The following is a 26,817-nucleotide window of genomic DNA, read 5'->3' as shown; positions in this document are numbered from 1 at the left end:
TGTTTATCATCCTCTAACTCCTGCCGCCGCTCTGCTGATTAATTTCAGTCATAATTCAGCCTGACGGATGCGGGTTATTAGTGACCGTGAGCACAGAAAACAGCGTCCGGAGCCCAAACAGAGGAATAAATACATATATTAATAAGTAGGAATATCCAGGATGACTGTATTCTTCAGTTAAAGCACATAAGCGTGAATTATTGATGCAATAAGAATGCAGGTCTCTTGAGTTCAATTAGACACGGTGCTCTGAACAAGAGAGCAAATTCATCTGTGGGTGAAGGTTACGCAGCTCCATCCTGAGAAAACACGAGCGGGAAGGTCTACAGGAGGAGCTGCAGCCGGAGAATCCGAACGAGCTTCTCCTGCGGAGAGATGGACCAATTCATTTCTAGCAGTTCGATGGCCTTGAATGATATTAACACAGTGTTTATTCCAAAAATAGAGGCGGGTTGTTGGATGGCTGGCGCTCTGGCTGTAAGGCCGATCATTCATGCATTATAAATCCTGTTATAAATAAGTCATAAAGGCGTTGTTACTAATGTACTACACTGGTTGTGTGGATTGTTCCAGTTCTAAAGGGAGAATGTGCAGGAGAGTGGTTACCTAACGCCCCGCCTCCAGCGTCCCTCTCCCGGTCAGTGTGGGCGACATCCAGCAAGGTATTTTGGGTGTTTTTAGTTTTTTTCCCCACCTGTATTCAGACTTGCCCCGCCTCCCCGTACTACAAGTTAATACTCACAAGCTGTTCTTCATTCTAGAACACTGATAGCACTCTAAAGTGCTCTAGAACACTGAAGCTCCGCCTCTTCTGTGCTGCAATTGGTTGCTGGTTTATCACAAGCAATTCTAGAACATTCAACACATTCAAAAGCAATGGGATTCGGTTTCATACAGTACACACTTCAGAAAGATGGTTCTTCAAGGGTTCTTTAGTATATAGTACACTCAGAGAACCCTCTACATGATTAGAGCGTTCTTTGCATCATGAAAGGTGGAGGAAAGGTGCTTCAAAGGTTTTTCAAAAAGGTTCTATATAGAACCATGCACAACACATTCTCTATCAATCTGAAGAACCATTTCACAATGCAAAGAACCATTTAACCATCACGTGTTTCTATATAGAACTCATGATTCTGAATAGAACCATTGCCTTTACTAAAGAACCCTTGATGAGCCATCCTTTTTTAAATGTGCACCAAAAAGAGGTTCTACAACCGATGGCAGACAGCAGGACCCTTTTGGGGCTGTAGAGCCATTTTTAAAAGTATTACTATACTATACTAAATACTATACTATAACCATATATTGTAGTTTCTCCATCATAACAAAGAACTATTTACATATTCAATTTGTTCTTTCTATTTATAACCACTGCCTTTACCAGAGAACCGTTGGAGAACCATTTTTTAGAAAGCACCATTCTAGAGTGTTGTTAAACGTTCTCGAAACCTAAAACCACACTCTTTGTGCTACGACTGGATATTTTTCTGTTTTTATGAGCAGTTTGTAATTATAGAGCGTTCTTTACTGGTCTAAAATACTAAAGCCCCGCCCTCTTCTCTAGGATTGGCTAGTAGTTCACACTTACAAGCACTCCAGTGTTCCAGAATGATAACAAAGTTCCAGAAACTTCACCACCCCTGCACTACAGCTGACTAGTAGTTTTACTCACAAGCAGTGCACTGTTCTAGAGCGCTTTTTAAAACAACCAATCACAATGCAGGAAAGCATTCTAGAACGCAAAGCACTGCAGTATTAGCTACTAGTAGAGATTAGTCCACCAAGCTAGTAAATGGGATTCTACTAGCCAATCACAGCACAGTGGGACACTACAAGCCAATCCCAGTGGAGGGGGGCGTAGTTCTCACTAGCCAGGGCTGGGCAGGGCTATAACTATCCAATCCTGGAGCAGGAGCCAAGACTCTGTGAGCCAATCACAACACAGGAGGCAGGATATTTCTAGGCAGTCCCAGTGCAGGGGGTGTGGCTCCTGCTATCCAATTCTAGCAGCAGAGACAGGACTAGATTTAGCCAATCCTGGCACAGAAGGCGGTACACTGTGCTCCAATCCAATCCAAAGAGGCGAGTCATTAGTAGCCAGTCCCAGTGCATGGGGGGAGTGGCTCCCACTAGCCAGTACTAACAGGAAAGGCAGGGCTAGAACTAGCCAATCCTGGCACAGAAGCCAAGACTCTGCGAGCCAATCACAGCACAGGAGGCAGGATGCTACTAGCCAATCCAAGCGAATGGGGGGCGTGGCTCCCTCTAGCCAGTACTAACAGGAAAGGCAGGGCTAGAACTAGCCAATCCTGGCACAGAAGCCAAGACTCTATGAGCCAATCACAGCACAGGAGACAGGTGACTACTAGCCAATCTCGGTGCGGGGGGGCGTGGCTCCCACTAGCCAGGGCTAATTGGAAAGGCATGACTAGAATGAGCCAATTCTGGCACAGCAGTTGGTCAAGTGCACTACAGGCCAATCACATTGTAGCAAGGCGGGGGTCACTGTAAGCCAATCCCAGTGCGGAGGGGCGTGGCTCCCGCTAGCCAATCCTAGCAGTGGAGGCAGGACTAGATTTAGCCAATCCTGGTTCAGGATCCGGAAGCCTCCGCTATGAGCCAATCCCAGTGAAGCAGGTGGGGCACTACTAGCCAATCCCAGGGCGGAGTGGGCGTGGTTTGGGATGAATACGGGTGGGATTAAGCGCCGCTCCGCTGCTTAGCGGTGGAGGAACGTGCCTGAACAACAAAAGCGGTTTTTCTGTCACTCTGAGATTTATTCACCCGCAGCCGCGCGCAGGAGGAGCACAGCGCGAGATGCTGAGGCTGAAATAACGCGCGCGGACAGCACATATTCACCCCGGACACTTCAGATGCGCTGAAAGAGAACAAAAGAGAGAGAGAGAGAGGGAGAGAGAGAGAGCGAGAGAGAGAGGGAGAGAGCAGCATCCCGCGGGCAGATGATCCAGAGGAACTAACTTGCCTCCGCCGGTGAGCTACGCTCTTATTTCAGCTTTATTTCACTGAAACACGCGCGAACATCAATAACACTGCGAGGTCGTCAGTGGTTCTAGTTGTAGCTCAGTTTAACGCGCGCTGTCAGCTCCTCTGTGGTTCTGTCACCTGTAGAAGAACCTGTGTTCACTGAGCTTCTGCTGTTCTTCATCTCTGGCTTCAGTGATGCTCTTGTTATCAGTAGGACTAATAGCTGTAGTAACAGTAGTGATGTTGTTGTTGTTGTTGTTGTTGTTGTTGTTGTGAATGGAGGCAGTATACTCTTCTTTAAAAGGGGTTCTATATACACTCTTACAAAAGATGGTTCTTCAAAGGTTCTTTAGTAAAGACAATGGTTCTATAGAGTACCATGGACACTCAAAAAACATTTGCATGCTTAAATGTTCTGTGCATGATGAAATGGTTCTTCAAAGGCTCTTTGGTAAAGGCAATTGTTCTTTTTAGAACCATGAGTTCTATTTAGAACCATTTCATGCTTAAATATTTCTTTGTGTGTTGAAATGGTTCTTCAGATTGTTGGAGATGGAGAATATGTTGTGTATGGTTCTATGTAGCACAAAAAGGAGTTGTTCTTCTGTTACCAGCTTGACGTAACAACAGCAGAACCTTATTTGGTACTATATAGAACCATTTTCAAGAAGGTTCTATGTAGAACTATATACAACACAGTCTCCTTCAGTCCAGAGAACCATTTCACCATGCAAAGAACCTTTTAAGCATTAAAATGCTCTTTGAGTATTCATGGTTCTCTATAGAACCATTGTCTTCATTAAATAACCCTTGAAGAACCATCTTTTATAAGAATGTACAGTACACCCTTAAAAAGGGGTTCTTTAGCAAATGTAATGTTTATATATAGAACTGTGACAACTGGTGCACTGGTTAAATGGTTCTCCTCCACAGTGTAAAGAGCTTCTTGTATGTGGTTCTTTAAAGATAAAAAAAGATTCTGCGTACCACCAAAAAGGGTTCCACTACAGTTACGAGTCAACCCTTTTCAGCACTGTACAGAACTATTTCTCAAAGAACCATGTACAAAAGGCTCCCCTTCACAGAGGAGGACCATCTTTGCTACAATGGAGAGCCTCTTCTTTATGGTTCTTTAAGATGGTTCTAGGTAGGACAGAAAAGGGTTCCACTAGAGAACCCATTTTCAGTATTACATATACCCATTTTAAAACATTCTTGGAAGGGAACCATACACAAGAAGCTCTCTTTCATGAAGAAGAACCTTCTCTAAGATGGAGAACCTTTTACATATGGTTCTTTAAAGAACCATTTATAAATACCAACCACTGTTTTTAGGAGGTACCCTTTTTCAGTACTATATGGAACGTTTTTGCTGATAGTGCACCAGCAAAAGATTGTTTGGTTTGCAACAATAGCAGAAGGCTTTTTGTTGCTATGTAGAACATTTGCGGTTCTTTGAAGAACCATATGAAACAGGTTCTCCATCAGGGAGAAGAACCATTTAATCATGCATTTAGATGGATATTGAATTGTTATGGTTCTATAATCATTGTGTTTAGTAAAGAACCCTTGAAGAACCCTTTTAAGGGTGACAGTGTTGTTATTATTACTCCCACTGCTGTCAGAACAAAATCTCGTATCTCCAAAATGGTAACTTTACAGGAGAAGGAAAAAACATACTTTACTTTTAATGTAAGTCAATGGAACCAGACATCTTTCCAAGCCATTCTGAGTCGTTTCTTTTGGTCCGTTCATCATGAAATTTACACACAATGTAAAGGACAACAGGCATTTTCAAAATATGCCAAAAACTGAAAATGAAAAACAAAACAAAATGGAGGTTTTGGTCCAGCAGCAGTGATATTATTAGTGTTAGTGAGCTGGCAGTTCTAGTGTAGCTGTTTCTGTTATCAGTACTGTTACTGTAGTTGTTGTTGTTTTTGTGTAAACGCTCTCCTGGACAGCTTGTTCGGCTCTTCAGCTCCTTTCACATTCAGTGTGTTTGTTTACAAGGGCTGCATGTGTGAAACAAACAAACAGACAGATTTAAACCTGTGGTCATGTGGCCTTTATTTATAAAGGCTCTTTATTAATAAAGTTGATTTATTCAGCCTGTATTTATGGAGAGGCTCCACTCTGAACTCTCACTGCTCATGAAGATGATCAGGGCTGTAAACCCAGCGCTGCTCTCTGACTCACCTCTCGCTCTGTTTTCATGTAAAAATGGAGAGGACTGCTCGCTGTGGTGTTTCTATGGTCTGTACTCCACTACTGTGTACATTACAGTGAAGTGAATAGTTCTATCTAGAACCATAAGTTCTATATAGAACCATTTGCATGCCTAAACGGTTCTTCACAAAGTGAAACGGTTCTTCAGATTGATGGATAATGTGTTGTTTTGAAAATGATTCTTTGTACACTCTAAAACATTGTTCTTCAGAGGTTCTTAAACAAAGACGATGGTTCTGTATAGAACCATGAACATTTAAAGTACCCTTTGCATGATTGAAGGGATCTTTGCATTGTGAAAAGGTTCTTCGGATTAATGGAGAGTGTGTTGCATATGGTTCTATATAGCACCAAAAAGGGTTCTTCTCTTGTTACAAGCTTGAAATCACAACAATAGCAGAACGCTTTGTGGTGCTATATAAAACCCTTTTCTAAAAGGTTCTATACAGAACCATCAACAACCATCTCCAGCAATTTGAAGAACCATTTCATGATGCAAAGTACCCTTTAATTATGTCCATGGTTTTCTGGAGTGTGGCATCAGAAAAGGGTTCCGCTGTTGTTAAGATGGTATACAATAACAGAACCTTCTATGGTGCTATATAGAACGGTTTTCAAAAAGAACCATCTACAGCATATTCTCTGTCAATCTGAAGAACCCTTTCATTATGCAAAGAACCTTTAATCATGCAAAGGGTTCTCTGAGTGTCCAAGATTGTATACAGAAGAACCTTTGAAGAACAAGAACCAAAAAGTGCTCTGCTATATATATATATATGCAAAAAAGATGCACTGTTTATATTGTTTATACTTAGAAAAGAGATTTTATTTTGGCCACAAATGAGGTCTCACTGTAAAAAATGATTCAAAGTAAGTAAACTGGAAGAAAGTTGGAGTTTGAGCTTCAAATGATAAAATAACGCATTTTTAAAAGTAACAGATTTTACGCTGGTCATTTTTTGTCATTTTTACAGGGCATACTTTATTAAATATTATCATAATTGATGCTGTTGAATTATTAAACCCTTATTTGATGATGATGACTACATGATGAAGGCTGCATGGTCAGATTCTGCTGTTTTCTTGAAGCACTAAACTCCAGCACTCACAGCTCCATGCTGCTAAGCACTCGCTGGACAAGATGTTCATTAATGAGATCATTGATTCAAGAAAAATGCCAGTTATTTTTAATTTTCCTGAGAGCTCAGTCCATTATCCTCACCGCGGGAGTCGACTGGCCTTCTGATGTGTTTAATTTCAGACGGTGACTGAATACGTTTAAAGGTAAAACACTGAGCTGAGCAGAGTGTAAATAAATCACTTAGATACATAATTAGGCCTGTAACCACTGTCCTGTATATACAGCCCCTTTCACCCTGTTCTTCAGTGGTCAGGACCCCCATGGACCCTCACAGAGCAGGTACTATTTGGGTGGTGGGTCATTCTCAGCACTGCAGTAACACTGACGTGGTGGTGGTGTGTTAGTGTGTGTTGCGCTGGTCTGAGTGGATCAGACACAGCAGTGCTGCTGGAGTTTTTTAAACACTGTGTCCACTCACTGTCCACTCTATTAGACACTCCTACCTTGTCAGTCCACCTTGTAGATGTAAAGTCAGAGACGATAGCTCATCTGCTGCTGCACAGTTTGTGTTGGTCATCCTCTAGTCCTTCATCAGTGGTCACAGGACGCTGCCCACAGGACTCTGTTGGCTGGATATTTTCTCAGTCCAGCAGCGACACTGATGTGTTTAAAACTACAGCAGTGCTGCAAAGCTTCTCAAAAAAGGGGAATTCCACCTATTTTACAAAATTTTCTATACTTAAGTGGTTAAGACGTAAACAAAGTCGTTCAGAGTGGTTTGGTGTGAAACGCTCTGTTCTAGATAAACTTACCGAGTCAGAACTGTTCACAGTGGTGGTGATAGGAACCAGATGTCCACCTCTAAAAGTTCCCTCACAGAAAGTTCCTACATGAAATGGTTATGAATTCACTGCCTGATGACTGAGACACTGTTTTATGATAGTTTAGAGAACTTAAACTCCGTTCATGGTGGAGGGATACATGCAGGGCGCTGTGAGGCAAAATAGTCCCCAAAGAAAACTTATTATTTCAGATTTTCCACTATTTTCCATCATCAACATTCCATATAGACTCAGAAGACTCGTGTAGGTTCACTGGTGGTTCTGGATAGTAAATAAAATGTCTATATTTGTGTTGTAGTCATGGCGACCCCTGGTTCCCATCACCACCACTGTAAAGACATCTGAACCATTTCACACCAGACCACTCTGAATCACTCTGTTTACATCTCAATCAATGAATTATGCTGAGATTTTGAAAAACTGGTGGAATTCCCCTTTAATTACCACTCTGGATGAAGCTGGTTGGTTTGTGTGGGTATTTCGGTGCAGTTGCAGAACTTATGATGCACAGGTCATTAGTGACCTTGTAATTCCATGGATCCAGCAACGTTTTGGAGAGAAAACAAAAGCTTTGCTTTGAAACACGTTTGTTCACCACAGATGAAGATCAGGCTAAACAGATTTAATAAGGTTTTGCCTCTGTGGTCTGTGGTCATTCTCTCGATTTGTCCATCTCTTCTTAAATCCTCCTTTAAAGGCTCTTCATATAACATGATCCTCATATGTTTCATATCTAAATGCTCCATTATCTTCATCACTACTTTCCAAAACCGCTGCAGCAGCTTCAGCAGCTGTAAACTCTCTGCACGCCGTTTCACATGAGTCTCCGATGTGGACTGAATGAAGAATGAAGGGTTTCCGGCGTGATGGTCAGTCCTTAGTGATTTCCTGAGTGTCCATCGGTCAGTTTCACACAGAATGTAGACGGACACACCAATCCACCAGTTCCACATGGTGAGAGGCAGATGACGTGTATCTCAGCCCCTCTTCATAGGCTCATAACTCCGGATGTGAGTCTCGTATGATCTTGTGATAAGATGGAATGGAAAGGGCGACTCTACAGATTCAGGAAGTGTCTGAACTGGATTTCTGAGCTGGATCATCACAAAGATACAGACACAGATATGAAAACAGTGAATTTGGCACACATGCAGTTCATGGACCCCAGTGGGTTAACATAACGTCTGAGGAGGCTGTTTTAGTGCCTCCCTCCACTCTCATTTGTTAAACACAGCTTGGAACGTTTACTTCCTGTTGACCTCCTCCGACTGGAAATGCGAAAGTGTGCCAAAAACTGATGCAAGTTTAATGGTGGCCGTGTCAGAAATGCGGAAGGCGCCGTGTTCCTCCTGCTCGGGTGCTTGTTCCTTTGTGCTTACTGATGCAGTCTGTGTGCAGCGGCGTGTGGGCAGGCCTCTCCACTTCGCTCACTGATGGACATTAATCATTCAAACGTGGTTCCTAAAACCACAGCGACTTTAAATGAGCCCTCAAAGAAGGTAAATCAGCTCCATCTGCAACAATAGCTGTGACTCGCTGCACTCCAGCGCTGTTTAAGTGATGATATTCCAGATGTAGCTGATCAGCCGAGACATGTTCGGTGCCTTAAGTTTGCTTCTTTAGTTTTAGCGCTGGAGCTATGAGGCTAATGCAGGGGTGTAGCTAGAACTCAAATTCGGTGGCCAGATAAGACCCAGAGATTTTATTTGAGGTGGCACACTGCTCAGCATTTATAAAGCGTACATGTTTTACATGATATTAATATCAGAACTTGTAGAGAGGAGAATTACTGCCCCGTAACTCTTCCGGGTTTCTCAAACACTAGAGGGCGCTACTGAGCAAGTCCAGAATGAATTGCTTTATATGGAGCATTGAGCAAAATCATAGTTTATAAATGCTGAAACTTTTTTACTGTAAAAGAATTCATTCATTTCCTGAACACAGAACAGCATAAACATTTTAACACTGCTGTTATATTTTTAAGAGCTTTTAAACTCGAGTTATAGGAGTTTAAAATGCTGCCTCATGTACGTTCATGACGTCAGTGAGTGCGAACAGCCAATGAGCTGCTCCGCTCGCCAACCAATCAGCACTCAGTAGCAGTAATGCCCGCCTTCTGCTGCCCAAAACCTGTTTGCTGTAGAATAAATGAAACATACAGGTGAGTTTTCTTTGCTTTTTTAGTGAAATTCATTCTTCTACTTTCTAAAATTAAAGGAAAGTTTTTAGAAACGATTTTAACTTTTCATTTTTAGCCATTGAGCTCCATCCCTGCCCCCCCATTCATTGAGGACTCGCTCATGGGCGCCCTCTGCTGTTTAGCAGTCCTGTTTTTGATATAATGGGGGAAATAGGAAGTGGCCAGGCTCCTCATAAACTTGCTCTGTTAATATGGACTACTATGTCATTTTATAGGGACACTTTTTTTTTTTTTTCAAAATAAAAGTCCTATTTTTTTCTTTTGAAAAACTGAAAAACTATATTATTTTCAGTGATGGGCCTTATTTTTGGACAGACAAAATAAAAATGACCTTTCTTCACCCCTTTGGTCATTAAGTGCTTTGACATTTACTTTTGTCTTTTTTCTCAGTTGTGTTGTGTACACTGTGGGGAAAACATTATTTATCCTAAGTTTAACTCTCTTGGCATTAAAGGCTCACACTGTTATCCCCAGGATTAGAGGTTTGTTTTAGATTTAGATAGATTTAGATAGATAAATAAAATGTCTTTATTTGTGTTGTAGAAAATAAGTTTTCTTTGGGGACTATTTTGCCTCACAGCAACCTGTATGTATCCCTCCACCATGAATGGATTTTAAGGCCAAAATCTTCTCAAAACTATTGTAAAACAGTGTCTCAGTCATCAGGCAGTGAATTCATATTTCATATTTTAGCTTTCTGTGAGGGAGCTTTTAGAGGTGGACGTCTGGTTCCTATCACCACCACTGTGAACAATTCTGACTCGTTTCACACCAAACCACTCTGAACCACTCTGTTTACATCTTAACCATTTAATTATGCAGAATTTTTTTTATGCAAATTTTAATTATGCAAAAATCAGTGGAGTTCCCCTTCTATCAGATTCCATTACTTGTTAGTTTCGTAGCTCCAGTGCTAAAACTAGAGAAGCAAACTTCAGACACTGAACATGTCTTGCTGATCGAGCTCATTTGGTGTAAAGGGGCGACTGGGTAAATCTGATACGTCGCTGAATTATCGCTTTAATGTGACGGGCTAAAGAAGAGAGGATAAGCTGGAGAGAAGGTTTAGCTGTGCTCAGCTCTCTCTCTGTCTGAGTCAGAGCTGAGCCACTGCAGCGTGTTTTCTCCGCCACCTGGACTCTCCGTTACGACATCACACCTTTATGCTTTAACAGCCTTGTCCAGAAGCCCCCCGGGCGGCGGCGGTCCTGTCTGAGGGAGTTAGAGTCTCAGGCGGCCGTGTTGTGGATGTCAGAGTGATGTTTAAACTGCAGAGAGCAGAGCGACACTGAGAGAAACCGATCCGTTACATTTCCCCATTCAGCTCGGCTGCCGTAACAGCCACAGTGACACCATCAGAAAAGAGCACTTTAAAGAGCCCACATCCCACTGTATCCTCATTTTGGGCTCCACTTACATTGTTCCTGTAGGTTTATCAGTGGTGGGCCGTGACTGTTAGAGCTAGGCCTTCAGTTTGGACCATACATGTCAAAACAAGCACTAACAATAACAATTCTAATAACATAATGCTAATTTCTGTTAGCGCCTCCATAAGATTTCTAATGGTACGTTGGCGTTAAGCTAACGATGGTGCACATAAACATCTAGAACTTAATGAAGTAAGTACATATAAGGCCTCCAGTCCAGCTCCTAAAGTAATCCAGCTCCTAACCAGTCACTTTGTCTGTGGCTGTATCTACCACAGAGAACAACAGATCATGACTGGATCATTTTCTGTTGGGTGTTTTATGATTTTAACCCTTTTGTTTCCAAAACTAAATATGAAATGACCATTTTCCAACCTTTCTTTGTCCCTTAGAATTAAACAGGCTGTTTCTGTAACTGTCTCTTTGAGACTGATATATGTAAATGAGCTCTGTTCTGATCTGAGTGGGTGGGGCTAAACTGCTGTAGGCTGAATGGTGGGGCTAAACTGCTGTAGCTGATGGGTGACTGCTAGCTGAATGGTGAGCTAAACTGCTGTAGCTGAATGGTGGAGCTAAACTGTCTGAATGGTGGAGCTAAACTGCTGTAGCTGAATGGGTGGAGCTAAACTCTGAATGGGTGGGGCTAAACGCGTAGCTAATGGTGGAGCTAAACTGCTGAATGGTGGAGCTAAACTGCTGTAGCTGAATGGTGGAGCTAAACTGCTGTAGCTGAATGGTGGGGCTAAACTGCTGTAGCTGAATGGTGGAGCTAAACTGCTGTAGCTGAATGGTGGGGCTAAACTGCTGTAGCTGAATGGTGGGGCTAAACTGCTGTAGCTGAATGGTGGGGCTAAACTGCTGTAGCTGAATGGTGGAGCTAAACTGCTGTAGCTGAATGGTGGGGCTAAACTGCTGTAGACTGAATGGTGGGGCTAAACTGCTGTAGACTGAATGGTGGGGCTAAACTGCTGTAGCTGAATGGTGGGGCTAAACTGCTGTAGACTGAATGGTGGGGCTAAACTGCTGTAGCTGAATGGTGGAGCTAAACTGCTGTAGCTGAATGGTTGGAGCTAAACTGCTGTAGCTGAATGGTGGAGCTAAACTGCTGTAGCTGAATGGTGGAGCTAAACTGCTGTAGCTGAATGGTGGGGCTAAACTGCTGTAGCTGAATGGTGGAGCTAAACTGCTGTAGCTGAATGGGTGGGGCTAAACTGCTGTAGACTGAATGGGTGGGGCTAAACTGCTGAGCTGAGGGGGAGCACTGCTGTAGCTGAATGGTGGAGCTAAACTGCTGTAGCTGAATGGGTGGAGCTAACTGCTGTAGCTGAATGGGTGGGGCTAAACTGCTGTAGCTGAATGGTGGAGCTAAACTGCTGTAGCTGAATGGTGGAGCTAAACTGCTGTAGCTGAATGGGTGGGGCTAAACTGCTGTAGACTGAATGGGTGGGGCTAAACTGCTGTAGCTGAATGGTGGGGCTAAACTGCTGTAGCTGAATGGTGGAGCTAAACTGCTGTAGCTGAATGGTGGGGCTAAACTGCTGTAGGCTGAATGGTGGGGCTAAACTGCTGTAGCTGAATGGTGGGGCTAAACTGCTGTAGCTGAATGGTGGGGCTAAACTGCTGTAGGCTGAATGGGTGGGGCTAAACTGCTGTAGGCTGAATGGGTGGGGCTAAACTGCTGTAGACTGAATGGGTGGGGCTAAACTCCTGTAGACAGAATGGGTGGGGCTAAACTGCTGTAGCTGAATGGGTGGGGCTAAACTGCTGTAGGCTGAATGAAGTGGGGCTAAACCAGAGCTGGGGGGGACATTTGCTAGAACTTCTGCTTGGTTCTTGCTTGTTGAGAGTGTTAGGAAAGTTCCTTGGTTCTTTTGGTTCTTTCTAAACTTGCCCAGTAACTGGTGGACACAGCAGAGCTGTGAGCTGACTACTCAGCAGATTAAAGCGATAGTTTAGTGAACGATGAAATGTAATTTCCCTCCTCACCACAAATGTAGCTGATCAGCCATGTTTCTGTAGTTTGATCATTAGGTTTAGCACTGGAGCTATGAAGCTAACGTAGCTAACAATGGTAGTAATGGAAGCTTACACTCCTCTAGCATTAGCATGATGCTAACTGGAGCATTACTTATTGTAATAGACTTGATTATGTGGTTTCTGACACTGTATGACTCAGTGTTATCTATAAACATGGACTCAAGTATGTTAGCATAGCTAAGAACAGTAGCAGCCACCTGGAAGCCTGAATTTTGCCCATACTTTTGTCCATTGTTATAGATTTTATAGGTACGCCAGTGTCAGAAACTGAGCGGTGATTCAATCATGCATTTAGCACCATGCTAATTGGAGGGGCTTCCAGTATTGTTAGCTGCATTAGCCTTGTAGCTCCAGTGCTAAAACTAAAGAAGCAAACTTCAGACACTAAATATGTCTCTGCTGGTGGACTAGATTTAGAGTAAATTTGATTATAGCTGAACTATCTCTTGCACAGAACCCACCAAAATCCCATAATAAGACAAAGCAGAGATGGAGGACATCACCCAGGGCTGTAATTAAACCCAAAATGAAGGGAATTCCCCAGGAGAGGCGTCCGCTTTTCTCAGGGGAACAGGAAACTTATGTAAAGGCTTAAACTCCAAAGGCTTTCGGAAGAGCATCAGATACGGAGAAGAAAAGGCCTCTAATGGCGTCCGCTTGCCAGACTTGCTTTGTTTTTCTAAAGAGCTGTGTTCAGCCAGCGAAAAACCACGGTGCACCCACCTGCTCCACGTTTTCGCTTTAATGGAACCGCATCAGTGAACCTAAAGCTGCGGAAATGTGGTTCTATTTTTGGGCCAGGCTGGACGCTGTGCTCTGCTCTGGCGTGCGTGTTATTCAGCAGAGAGGTGGTCGGGGTGAAGCTGGAAGACAGCGTTGAAAGGGTGGATGATTTAATGGACTGAAGTGAAGAGGCTGAAATGGTTTTAAAAATGCAATAATTGCGTAATTAGCTCATTCCTCAGTCCTGATTACTCTCATCTGTGTCCATTTCAATGTACCAAAGCATCTCTCTGAGTGTTTTAGCGTTTCATTTCAGCAGTGCTGCAGTTTAATGATGATTTTTTTAAAAAAATGGCTGAGGTTTTTCATCTGCTCTGTTGCTGTGCGAGAGCCACAGACAGGAGGAAGGCCTGAGACTAGTTTCGCAAGCCAGGCGTACAGCTGTCGTCAGAGCGTGGAGTGTTTCATCGCTCAGCGTGACCCAGGACAGTCTACTTTGACAGAAAGAGGCCGTTTGAATGACATGAAAAATGACCAACCGCAAACCTTTGCTTACGCTGCATTTACGAAGTGGAAACTGGGAAATTTCCAACTTCCAATTGGGAAAAGTCCATCCCTCCAATACTTCCCGCTCAAAGGGTGGCTAGAGTTGCTGTTCCGGGGTGTAATTTCAACATGGCGCCCATAAAACCAGTGCGTTTTATGCAGTGGTGTAACTAGGATCTTATATACCCATATGGAAAACAATATATGGATGTATATTTTTAGATATCATCGCTGTCCAATGAAAAACAAGTATCTCTAAAATAGTAACTTTACAGGAAAAGGCAAAAACACTCTTACCTTTCAATGTAAGTCAATGTAAAGAGATTTTGTTCCAGGTGATTTTAGAGCATTTCTATTGGTCCATTCATGGTAAAATTTTTACAACGTAAAGGACAGCTGGTGTGTTGAAATAATGTAGAAAACTAAAAATCAACAAAAATGGAGATACATGGTTTTCATTGGACGATATTTGAAGTACATTTCAAACACACTGCAGTCGATGCTGAAATACATTCCAATCACTAAACTGTATTTCAGAATATTTTGCCATATTAACCAGATATATTTAAAACACATGTATTTTAAAATGTATGGAGAAATGTTACACATAGAAATATACCATCCAAAAATAAACGTATGTAAATGTGTTTATCAGATCCATTTGAAAATGTATGAAAATATCCAGAATCCTGTCTGACGCTCTTCACTGTCTGATACCTTTAGAGATGAGTTTGTGTTCCAGTATCTTCATTTTAAATATGATCAGATGATCCTTTATCAGGACAGAAGCGAGTGTTGTGGGTATTGATACTCTGTGAAAATGCAGTTATGATCTGATATCTTGTTTATGTGAAATACATTGTGTGTGAGAGTCTGACTGCAGACGTACATGGTTAATGTAAAGAACAGTGCAGATCACAGAAGAACGTTTAGTTACATCTGGAACCTTCATTACACTCAACTGAACACAGATAATAACTAATATTAATAAATTCATTTAAAATATATATATTTAACAAATACATTGCAAAACTCTATTTAATAAATACATTTGGAATATTTTTTTGTCCATATGGAATATACAACGACTAATAACGTACACGTGAGCTGGCAATAAAAATGCAGGTTTGTTTGCTCTGTTTACAACATATTCGGGCAAAAAGTCAAATATGAGATATAAAACTTTTTGCAGAAGCCACATTTTGTGCTTTATGGTTTTATCCCAGTATGTTAAATTCGGTAAATATACATTAATTTTGCATTAAAATATACAGAAGTGTTTCTCTGTAGAGGATGTTTTCTCTTATTTTTACTCAACAACATGTCATTTGACCAGGGGACGCCCACACTTTTGTAAATGAATGTACGTGATATGTATGTATGTGGGGTTTTTTTACTTATTGCAAGTATTTTATTTAGCTAAGTTGTTTTAATAATTTTATCTGCGACTAAGACAATTGTTTCTTTCAAGAAACAGTGCTTTGGGAAGAGCTGAGGTGTTGAAAGATTCAACAAAGCAAAATAAAGGCCGTATATTTGTGTCCCTGAGTGATTGAGGGCTAAAGTGCTGCTGTGGTGTCCCAGGTGGTTGCTAGGATGTTGCTAGGCAGCTGCTATGGTATCCTACATGGACCGGGGCGCACAAACATTTTCAGATGATTATATGTTAACACTTTTATAAGTAATCAGAATTAAATACCGATAGTTGTTCTCATCATAGGACCGATATCGGGCTGAGAGCTGTGCGAGAGCGATATTCATCGTTTCCTGTTGTTGTTGTTGTTGTTGTTGTTGTTGTTGTGTTGTTGTGGAGGTCGTGCGGTTGGACTGTGTGCTGACTGTAAAACACTGCAGGAACAGAAGGAACAGTGATTAGAGTTCTAGCCCTGAGGAAGGTTCTCCTGCCAGCTTTAACAGCAGATGAATCAGTTATTACACGCACTGAAAAGTGTCCAGGAGGAGTTCACTGTCACAATCCATCAGCCTGCACACTCACAGCGCCAGGCTGAGGAGCCGGAATATGTTTCAGTAATCTTGGAAAACATTTTGATCTGAAGGCTTATGGGCCGTTCCTCACCATCTCTCCTCACTCTCCTCATCCTCCGGCAGAAGAATGTAGCAAAAAACAAAACAACAAAAAAAATTATAATAAGCAGGAGATTAATTTACCTATAAAAAAAATATAAAAGATAATATTCAGATTTTTTTTATTCATTTTGAAATCCAGTTTCAGTATCATGTTCAGAAATGTATTCATGTAGGAAACTCAGACTCAAATTCTTTTATTATGGAACAAAAATGGAAGGAAGTACGATTTTTCTTGAAAATGATGGTTCTTCAAGGGTTCTTTAGTAAAGACAGTGGTTCTATATAGAACCATGAACACTCGAAAACCATATGCGTGCTCTAGTGCATGGTGAAATGGTTCTTCAGATTGATGGAGAATGTGTTGTATATGGTTCTACACAGCACCAAAAAGGGTTCTTCTGTGGTTACAGCAAAAGAAGAACCCTTTTTGGTGCTATGTAGAACCCTTTTCAAAAAGGCTCTATGTAGAAACATATACAGCACATTCTCCATCAATCTGCAGAACTCTTTCATGACACAAGGAACTATTTAATCATGCAAAGGGTTCTTTGAGTGTTCTTGGTTCCATTTTCTTTACTAAAGAACCCTTGAAGAACCATCTTTTTTTAAAGTGTAGGACATACGGTTGTATGGTACCTTCAGCAGTTTTTAAACTTTTAAGGTGGAACGGGAAAATTTGAACAAGAAGCTGGCGAACAGGAAGCCTCATCATATCTATTTCACTGATGATTTTTTTCCTGAAGTGTTATTACATACACTCTGTTTCTGCTCGTCAGGTGGACAACATTAACCTGTTGTTGCTGTTTCACAGAATCAGTAGGTCAGTATTGTTTTGTTCTGTTTGCTAAATTGTATGATAGACTAGCTTCACAGCAGCAACTGTAGGGACAGTTTGCTAACCCACAACTGAGCTAATGTTGGCTACATCACTTGCTGTGTCGTTGTTCACTCTAACGTTATATTATTTGTCTGTTCAACATTTGTGAAGAGTTTTATGGCCACGAAGATCTAAAAAGTGTCGTTCGCCTTAGCAATGCACGTCCATGAATTTGGGTGCGGAGCTTCTGAAGGAGCACTGAAGGGAGGGGTGTATTTGTTTTGCTGTCGAGTTCAAATATCAACAATCGTTTTCCAGAATCACTACAGCTTTGAATGTGTCATCCAGCCCCGCCCTCGATCAGTATCGGCTATTAGCTGATCATGATGAAAGGCGATCGGTGATCAGTATCAAAAACATCACCAATTCCATGTCTGAAGAGTTCTAGGGGCTGCATTGTTCATTCTTGCGGATGATCGTTCCAGATTGAGGATGTTCAATAAGGTATAGAGCTGGTGATGTATAGACGGGTTATGAGGGGCAGCCAACACTGGACAATTACTTATTTTTGCTGCAGTTAAGCCACCCAGCCATATATTCCGGGATTCTGTAATGGGATTCCGGGATTCCCCTTTCAGTGGCACAGTGTGTAGCACCTTAGTCTGGGATTACGGTGATAGAGAGTGTGATCCCCGGTTCCCGAGACGAGTCCCTTCCTCTGTTTTGGGGCAGTCGTGGGTTGGAGGTCAGGGAACCAAGCCTGTGACCAGAAGGTCGCCGGTTCGATCCTCTGAGCCGACAGTGCGTGACTGAAGTGCCCTTGAGCAAGACACCTAACCCCCAACTGCTCCCCGGGCGCCATGGACAGGGTTGCCCACCGCTCCGGTCAAGTGTGCTCACTGCCCCCTAGTGTGTGTGCTCACTAGTGTGTATGTGGTGTTTCACTGCATGGATGGGTTAAAATGCGGAGGTGAAATTTCCCCGTTGTGGGACTAATAAGGGTCACTTTAAGAATCTTGAGTCATCATAAAGCAAGTGAGGGTCAGGGTCTGTGGGGAAGTGGGTCCCAGTCAAAGAGGAGATTCACCTCCCAAAAGCCATAAATTTTGGGACTGTCCCTCATAATGTGCATTAAAGTCCCCCAGAGTCCTATGTAGACAGGAAGTACAGAAGAGATGAGGACTTTAACCCGATTACGTGTCTTACCCTGGGAGTCAGATAAGCTCTGTGGCAGATTATCTGATGGATGATCATCAGACGGGTGAATTGATGACTGGAGGTTAATTAACTCTCTCAGTCTTTTTGCCCAGTGATAGATATTTAAAGATAGATGTGATATAAACTTGCCATTAATAAAAGATACTGTTCTTTTGGGAGCCTCTGTGGTCCAGCTAATTATTTGGTGGTCTTTCAGATCCAAAATAAAAGAATGCACCCCCCAATAATGGTTAACAACTCTTTACCATTAATATTCACAGGACTTTTATTAGTAATAATAATAATTTTGCACTATTTTTCTTCAAACACTACTTTTTAGAAATAGCCAGAACAGATTTATTAAACTGACAGAAATAAAAATTACTAAGTGGAGCTACAGCTTCTGAGGTTTTTCTGTGGACCCCCCAAGACCCCCCACAAACCCCGCCCCTCCTAATTTGGTTGGTACAGACTCTTAACAGTAAAGGTTCTGTATAGTAACAAAAACAGTAGTGAAACCATTTTTTGATGCCAGATAGACTCATTTTTTCAAAGGTTCTTTTATTAACTATATACAAACAGCTTTCCCATCACAGATAAGAACCGTTTAAACAGATAAAGAACCATAAATGCTTTGAAATGCTGCTTGTCACAGTTCTGTGTAGAACTATTGCCTTTACTGAAGAACCACTTTTTAAATGGTTGTAGAACCTTTACATTGTGTGGAAGCAGCTTTACAAAAATGATTCTTTAAAGAACCATCCACTGAAAGGGAACCAAAAGGGAACCAAAAGTGGTCCTTCCATGATGTTGGCCAAAAGAACCCTTCCTGGCACCTGTAATTTTTGTGCTTAAGAGCTTTTGAATGATCTGAAATAGCCGACTTGTTGAGCACTGTTTAATTCCAGATGTCATTTCATAGTTTTAATGTCTTCACTGTCATTGTAAAATGTAAAAACCCTAAAAATAAAGGAGTAAACAGGCATGTCTAGACTGTTGCTGGGTACCGCAGGCTCGGCAGGGGAACCCGAGGCATCTCCTCATTTCGGGCAGTGATGGCGAAACCTCTGGAAATAGAGGGATTATGTAAAAATAGTTGAAAAGGTAATTATGCAAATAGTTGTGTGGGTGCTGAGAGATAGAGCTTATCATGGAGATTTCTGCTGCCGTACCTTCGATCCACACAGTCACCCGGGACTGAGATAAACCTGCTCCGCTCTGCCCTCCAGTCAGGAACCAGCTTCATCTGACGCTGATTTTCGAGGAGATACTGACAGAAAAAAGAGAGACGCTGAGAGACGCTGGAGCACAGAGGACGGTTTGAGAGCGATAGGTTAACAAAAACGTGCTTTTTCTCTCCGTCACATTCTCCACCCTGTACATACAAAACCTGTTTGAAGTTCACTTCTTTAGTTTTACACTGGAGCTACGAAGCTTTTGTAGCTAACAAGTAATGGAAGCTTATGTATACCAGTTAGCATGATGCTAACATGCCTGAGTCATCACACTTTTCTCCCAAACCATGTGGAGCTGTTCAATAATCTATATAAACTTGATTATGTGGCTTCTGACCATGTAGGACTCGCTGTTATCTATAAACATGGACTAAAGTATGTTAGCACAGCTAAAAACTAGGGATTTATGATGATATTAGAATTAGCTGTCTCGGACACATTTTTAAAATTTGAACGATATTTCAACATGATATTTGATGATGTATTTATTAGGGCTGGACACAAATATTGGATTATTTGGATATTCATTCATTAGGTAGATATTTGTTTTTTAATAGGCTCTTTTCACATTTCCACATTTTTCTGCTGGAAGTAGTCACTGCAGAGTAACGCTGCTTTCGGGTCTGTGCATTTAATAAAAGAATAAACTTTGTCATACGGAGTAAAAGAACCTCTGCGTCTGTGTTTCGGCGCTGCTCACTAACGTTGACGTGCAGTTTGTGCTGTAAAGTTGCTGCTTCAGCCGCTTTCAGAGGAACAGTTTTCATTTTCTCCCTCTAAAGCTTTCGGTGTCTGAGAGAGCGAGAGCTCAGCGGGAGCAGATGTTCATTCAGTGTTTAAAACGTCTACAGTGGCGCTACGGACCCTGACGACCCGGCGCCCCCTGCTGGTGTGTGTGCATGTTTAGCTTTTTGCCAAGTAGTTTATTGTTAGTGAGCTGCTTCAGCATCTCCAGCTAACATGGCTAATCCAGCATTTTGGTTATAGTTATTTTCACCTCCACTGATTTATCTCTCTGTAGACGTAGCTGACGTTACTGTGCTCTGATAGCTGTGAAGGAATTTCTCCACAAAGCATTTATATCCTTTATTTAGTCTGGACTCCACATTGTTGTGTGTTTGGTTCCCTAACTGTTCTGGACTCATCCTCGAATTTCAATCTTGGTAACTATGACAAAGATAAAGTTACTGTGGTGCTGAAGTGATATGAACGGCTGTATTTCTGAGGTCAGTAACTGTCCGAAAGGCAATAGCGGAACTTGTTTTACCAGCGTTTACACACTTACGGTTCCTGTGGAAAGGGCCTACTGTGGGATTCGGATATTAGGGTTTGTTTTGCTAAATGCAGGCTATCAATAAAGACGAACTGCAAAATACTGTAACGTTCGAGGTTCTCGGGAGAAGCTCAGACGACTCGATGTTTCGGTCCATAACGCAGCTTTATTTTTAATCTGCTGAAAACATCATCAAACATGGTGAGAAGAAACACAGCCTCTTCAGTGCTATCAGCTAAAAACACAGCCCTCTGCTCTACTTGGGAAAAACCCACCGCTCCCCCACATTCAGGCTCTTCAACATAAAAGTCCTTGTTTGTTTAAACCTAAAACAGCCCAACATGAACATTTCTTCTCTATTAAAGCTGCACTACTTACAGAGTGGCAATGCCACAGTACACTTTATCAGCACATTCCTGTACCATATTTATACTTTTTAAAATGTGTGAATATATCCAGTCTCAGCTCAGGCGCCTAACATAATCACTCACAGCAGTGACTGTCACGCTAACGCAGTGCTAGTTAGCATGTATTACCAGCACGGCTGCAAACAGCGCCCCCCACCATTCTAGACCCTCACTAGGGCCACAATGTTGTCCTTCGTCCTCAGGTGAGACCACCTTGGTGAAGCACTGGTTAAACTGTGCAAGCATTGTGCTGTTACTCCCCCAGCCCACCGCTAATAGAGGCTAGTGGTCTTGGTAGACAGAGCGAAGCTGCGCTGTGAGGGCTCTGAGAGAAAACAGCCAGTCTGGAGATTCAGTCCCAAATTCTATATTTTATAGATGTTTATGTATTGCTAGATATGTATATGAAAAATATCTGAGATCTGTATCGGCCCACAGCTCCCATATCAGCCCACAGCTCCCATATCAGCCCAGAGCTCCCATATCAGCGCAGAGATCCATATCAGCGCAGAGATCCATATCAGCGCAGAGATCCATATCAGCGCAGAATTCTGTCTGAACTTTTGTTCATGTTTACAGTGTCAGAAACTGCCTACGATCATTTCACTGAACTGTTCATTTAACTGAGATCAAAGCTGAATATTAATAATATTTACTCACTTTTTAGAGAGAGAGAGAGAGAGAGAGAGAGAGCAACACTAGAAAAAGGAGATATGATAGAGAGAGAGAGAGAGGGAGAGGGAGAGAGAGAGCAACACTAGAAAAAAGAGGTAGAGAGAAATGATAAAGAGAGAAATTAAAGAGAAATAAAGAGAAATGATGTAGAGTGATGGACAGAGAGAAAAGAGATAGAGAAATGACATAGAGTGATGGAGAGAGAGAAAAGAGATAGAGAAATGATGGAGAGTGATGGAGAGAGAAAAGAGAGAGAAAGGATGTAGTGATGGAGAGAGAAATTAAAGAGAAATAAAGAGAAATGATGTAGAGTGATGGAGAGAGAGAAAAGAGATAGAGAAATGATGTAGAGTGATGGAGAGAGAGAAAAGAGAGATAGAGAAATGATGTAGAGTGATGGAGAGAGAGAAAAGAGATAGAGAAATGATGTAGAGTGATGGAGAGAGAGAAAAGAGAGATAGAGAAATTATGTAGAGTGATGGAGAGAGAAAGGATGTAGTGATAGAGAGAGAGAGAAAAGAGAGATAGAGAAATGATGTAGCATGATGGAGAGAGAGAAAAGAGAGATAGAGAAATTATGTAGAGTGATGGAGAGAGAAAAGAGAGATAGAGAAATGATGTAGAGTGATGGAGAGAGAGAAAAGAGAGATAGAGAAATGATGTAGAGTGATGGAGAGAGAAAAGAGAGATAGAGAAATGATGTAGAGTGATGGAGAGAGAGAAAAGAGAGATAGAGAAATGATGTAGAGTGATGGAGAGAGAGAAAAGAGAGAGAGAGAAATGATGTAGAGTGATGGAGAGAGAGAAAAGAGATAGAGAAATGATGTAGAGTGATGGAGAGAGAAAAGAGAGATAGAGAAATGATGTAGCGTGATGGAGAGAGAGAAAAGAGAGATAGAGAAATGATGTAGAGTGATGGAGAGAGAGAAAAGAGAGAGAGAGAAATGATGTAGAGTGATGGAGAGAGAAAAGAGAGATAGAGAAATGATGTAGAGTGATGGAGAGAGAGAAAAGAGAGATAGAGAAATGATGTAGAGTGATGGAGAGAGAGAAAAGAGAGAGAGAGAGGATGTAGAGTGATGGAGAGAGAGAAAAGAGAGATAGAGAAATGACGTAGAGTGATGGAGAGAGAGAAAAGAGAGATAGAGAAATGATGTAGCGTGATGGAGAGAGAAGAGAGAGATAGAGAAATGATGTAGCGTGATGGAGAGAGAGAAAAGAGAGATAGAGAAATGACGTAGAGTGATGGAGAGAGAGAAAAGAGAGATAGAGAAATGATGTAGCATGATGGAGAGAGAGAAAAGAGAGAGAGAAATGACGTAGCGTGATGGAGAGAGAGAAAGAGAGAGAGAGAGGATGTAGAGTGATGGAGAGAGAGAAAAGAGAGAGGATGTAGAGTGATGGAGAGAGAGAAGAGAGATAGAGAAATAATGTAGTGTGATGGAGAGAGAGAAAAGAGAGAGAGAGGATGTAGAGTGATGGAGAGAGAGAAAAGAGAGAGAGAGGATGTAGAGTGATGGAGAGAGAGAAAAGAGAGATAGGGAAATGATGTAGAGTGATGAAGAGAGATAAAAGAGAGATAGAGAGAGAGAAAAGAGAGATAGAGAAATGATGTAGAGTGATGGAGAGAGAGAAAAGAGAGAGAGAGAGGATGTAGAGTGATGGAGAGAGAGAAAAGAGAGATAGAGAAATGATGTAGAGTGATGGAGAGAGAGAAAAGAGAGATAGAGAAATGACGTAGAGTGATGGAGAGAGAGAAAAGAGAGATAGAGAAATGACGTAGAGTGATGGAGAGAGAGAAAAGAGAGATAGAGAGGATGTAGAGTGATGGAGAGAGAGAAAAGAGAGAGAGAGGATGTAGAGTGATGGAGAGAGAGAAAAGAGAGATAGAGAAATGATGTAGAGTGATGGAGAGAGAGAAAAGAGAGAGAGAGGATGTAGAGTGATGGAGAGAGAGAAAATAGAGAGAGAGAGGATGTAGAGTGATGGAGAGAGAGAAAAGAGATAGAGAAATGATGTAGAGTGATGGAGAGAGAAAAGAGAGAGAGAGGATGTAGAGTGATGGAGAGAGAAAAGAGAGAGAGAGGATGTAGAGTGATGGAGAGAGAGAAAAGAGAGAGAGAGAAATGACGTAGAGTGATGGAGAGAGAGAAAAGAGAGATAGAGAAATGATAGAGAGAGGAAAGCGTGTCTATTAGAGGTCACTGAACACACGGAGTGAGGTGATGATTTAGCTGTGCGGTTAGCATCAGGCTAACTGGTGGGTATAAGCTTCCATTACTTCTTAGCTAAAACTAAACTAACTAAAGTCCACACTCTGTTTTACTGCGACGTCTTAAAGGGGAGGATGAAATTAGATTTTTGCCAAAACAAAGTAAACCTACAGAATTTCCCCAAAACGCACAGCTGCTGGCAGACGAAGGTCAGAGTGCGACAGAGAAACAAGACAACTGAGTCAGAGCGTCCATCTCTCTGTTTCTAAATCAGAGCACTGTCAGATCTCAGCGCTGCTCTTCTCCTAATCCCTCACGTCTCTCCCTCTGCTTTTGTCCTCTCTGGAGGAGGAATGTGATGGATAATGGAGGCTCTTAAGTGCTTTCACTCTCTCTCTCTCTCTCTCTCTCTCTCTCTCTCTCTCTGTCTCTCTCTCTGTCTCTCTCTCTCTCTCTCTCTCTCTCTCTGCTTTTCTCTTGTGCTGAAGCTCCTCTGGTCCATCATGCAGCTTTATGAAGGTTTTATTTTTTACCTGCTGTTCTCTGCACTGCTTTTATTCCATTTAATAGGAGATAAAAGGGGGGATTCTGAAGAGCTGAGAAAGACAGACAGATAGACAGTGCCTTAAAACAGAAAGCAGCACACTGCATTATTGGACACCGCATTATTGGACACTGCAGCTGCATCTATTAGGTTACTCAACAAAGCTGATTAGTCATCTACAAAAAAGTTGACATGTCAAACAAAAGCCTTCATGTTTTGTAATGGACATATATCTGATTCCCACAGACTGTAATACACTACAGGAAGTGTAGGGGGCGATATGGCTTCTACTGTTTCATTTAAAAAGCCTCTATAATGTTCATATGATCCACACAGTCACTGTGACAGACTGTAATACACTACAGGAAGTGTAGGGGGCGATATGGCTTCTACTGTTTCATTTAAAAAGCCTCTATAATGTTCATATGATCCACACAGTCATTCTGACAGACTGTAATACACTACAGGAAGTGTAGGGGGCGATATGGCTTCTACTGTTTCATTTAAAAAGCTCTATAATGTTCATATGATCCACACAGTCACTCTGACAGACTGTAATACACTACAGGAAGCGTAGGGGGCGATATGGCTTCTACTGTTTCATTTAAAAAGCCTCTATAATGTTCATCTCATCCACACAGTCACTCTGACAGACTGTAATACACTACAGGAAGTTTAGGGGGCGATATCGCTTCTACTGTTTCATTAAAAAGCTCTATAATGTTCATATGATCCACACAGTCACTCTGACAGACTGTAATACACTACAGGAAGTGTAGGGGGCGATATGGCTTCTACTGTTTCATTTAAAAAGCTCTATAATGTTCATATGATCCACACAGTCACTCTGACAGACTGTAATACACTACAGGAAGCGTAGGGGGCGATATGGCTTCTACTGTTTCATTTAAAAGCCTCTATAATGTTCATCTCATCCACACAGTCACTCTGACAGACTGTAATACACTACAGGAAGTTTAGGGGGCGATATCGCTTCTACTGTTTCATTAAAAAGCTCTATAATGTTCATATGATCCACACAGTCACTCTGACAGACTGTAATACACTACAGGAAGTGTAGGGGGCGATATGGCTTCTACTGTTTCATTTAAAAAGCTCTATAATGTTCATATGATCCACACAGTCAAATTATATTTCAATTTAGGAACTTTATCTTATCTTACAGCATCTTATGAGATAGCAGCTAACAGCTAAATGTAAACACGTAATCAGAATAATGTTAAAATGTGAGTTAAGCTGCTGTTATTGATGTAAAAAAGTTCAAAACAGAACTAAAGTGTGCTAAACTGTAAGTTGTGAATACTGTGAGAGCGCCCCCTGCTGTTTATCAGAGCGTCGCCGCTCCCCAGTTTCAGTCTCCATTTCCCAAAGGCTTTAGCCGAGCGCGCTAACGTTACTCCTCCTAATAAACAGACACACGTTCAGCTCCGTCTCCTCATTATTCACCACCATCACTGTAATATTTCATCATCAACCTTAACACACGAAGGTGATCAGAGGGGCGGTGGAGATCGAGTCTGCAGCGTCTGAGATCTTTAAAAGAAGTCAGGAACTGTCATTCTTGAATAGCTACTGTCCTGAATTCAGTCGTCATGGAGACCAAACAGACCAGATTTCAGAGCTGTGTGCTGTTTCTGAGGCAGAGTAGTTAAATCAGTTTATTAATCCAGTAACAGTAGATGGGATAATCGATTACAGAAGTGATCAATAGTTTCAGTGCTGTTGTGCACATACACAGACGGCTCTTGTGAAAGACATGTGAGAGACTCTCGGCGCTCTGCTCAGAGCAGCAGAAGTGTCCTGTCCCGCTGGTCCGGCCAGTTGGTGACATTTCGCTCTGACCGTCTCCCAGCGCACAGTGACGTCAGAGCGCGGGCTGCTGGGAGACAGCGGCGCTGCACTGAACTGACCGCTAACCCACCCCAACATCGTCACTGCACCACTCTCTGCTGCTGTAACACATCAGCGCAGACTCGACTCGCTGCTGAAACGTCTCTGAAAATCATCTGAAATCTAGTCTAGATATGCAGTCGTGTGCGAAAGTGTGGGCACCCCAGGTCAAATGAAATGTATTTGTTGATTTTGTAAGTGAAAGTAAGAAAGACGTCCCCTACAGAGACACACTGCACATTTTAATATACAATTACTGCTTTATTAATGCTGATTTTGACATATTGGAGGAAAATAAAGCGTAAAATATAAAATGTGCAATAATCTTTGCGCATGTTTTATAGATAGATAGATAGATAGATAGATAAACTTAGCAAGTCATAT

The 26,817-nt window shown here is 42.0% G+C and overlaps 1 protein-coding gene across 1 annotated transcript in view; it reads left to right on the top strand.

The window, feature by feature from the left end:
- The first annotated feature begins 2,921 nt into the window (after positions 1 to 2,921).
- The window catches only part of zgc:162160 (uncharacterized protein LOC561782 homolog), a 53,505-nt gene continuing 29,609 nt past the window's right edge, over positions 2,922 to 26,817 (top strand). The window contains exon 1 of the mRNA XM_036558836.1: positions 2,922 to 2,994. The gene's annotated coding sequence lies outside the window, so the exon portion shown is untranslated. The remainder of the gene's footprint in view (positions 2,995 to 26,817) is intronic.

Source organism: Colossoma macropomum, unplaced genomic scaffold, assembly GCF_904425465.1.
Source record: "Colossoma macropomum unplaced genomic scaffold, Colossoma_macropomum, whole genome shotgun sequence".
Classification (NCBI taxonomy): Eukaryota; Metazoa; Chordata; class Actinopteri; order Characiformes; family Serrasalmidae; genus Colossoma; species Colossoma macropomum.
This window is presented reverse-complemented; position numbering and strand designations above follow the sequence as displayed.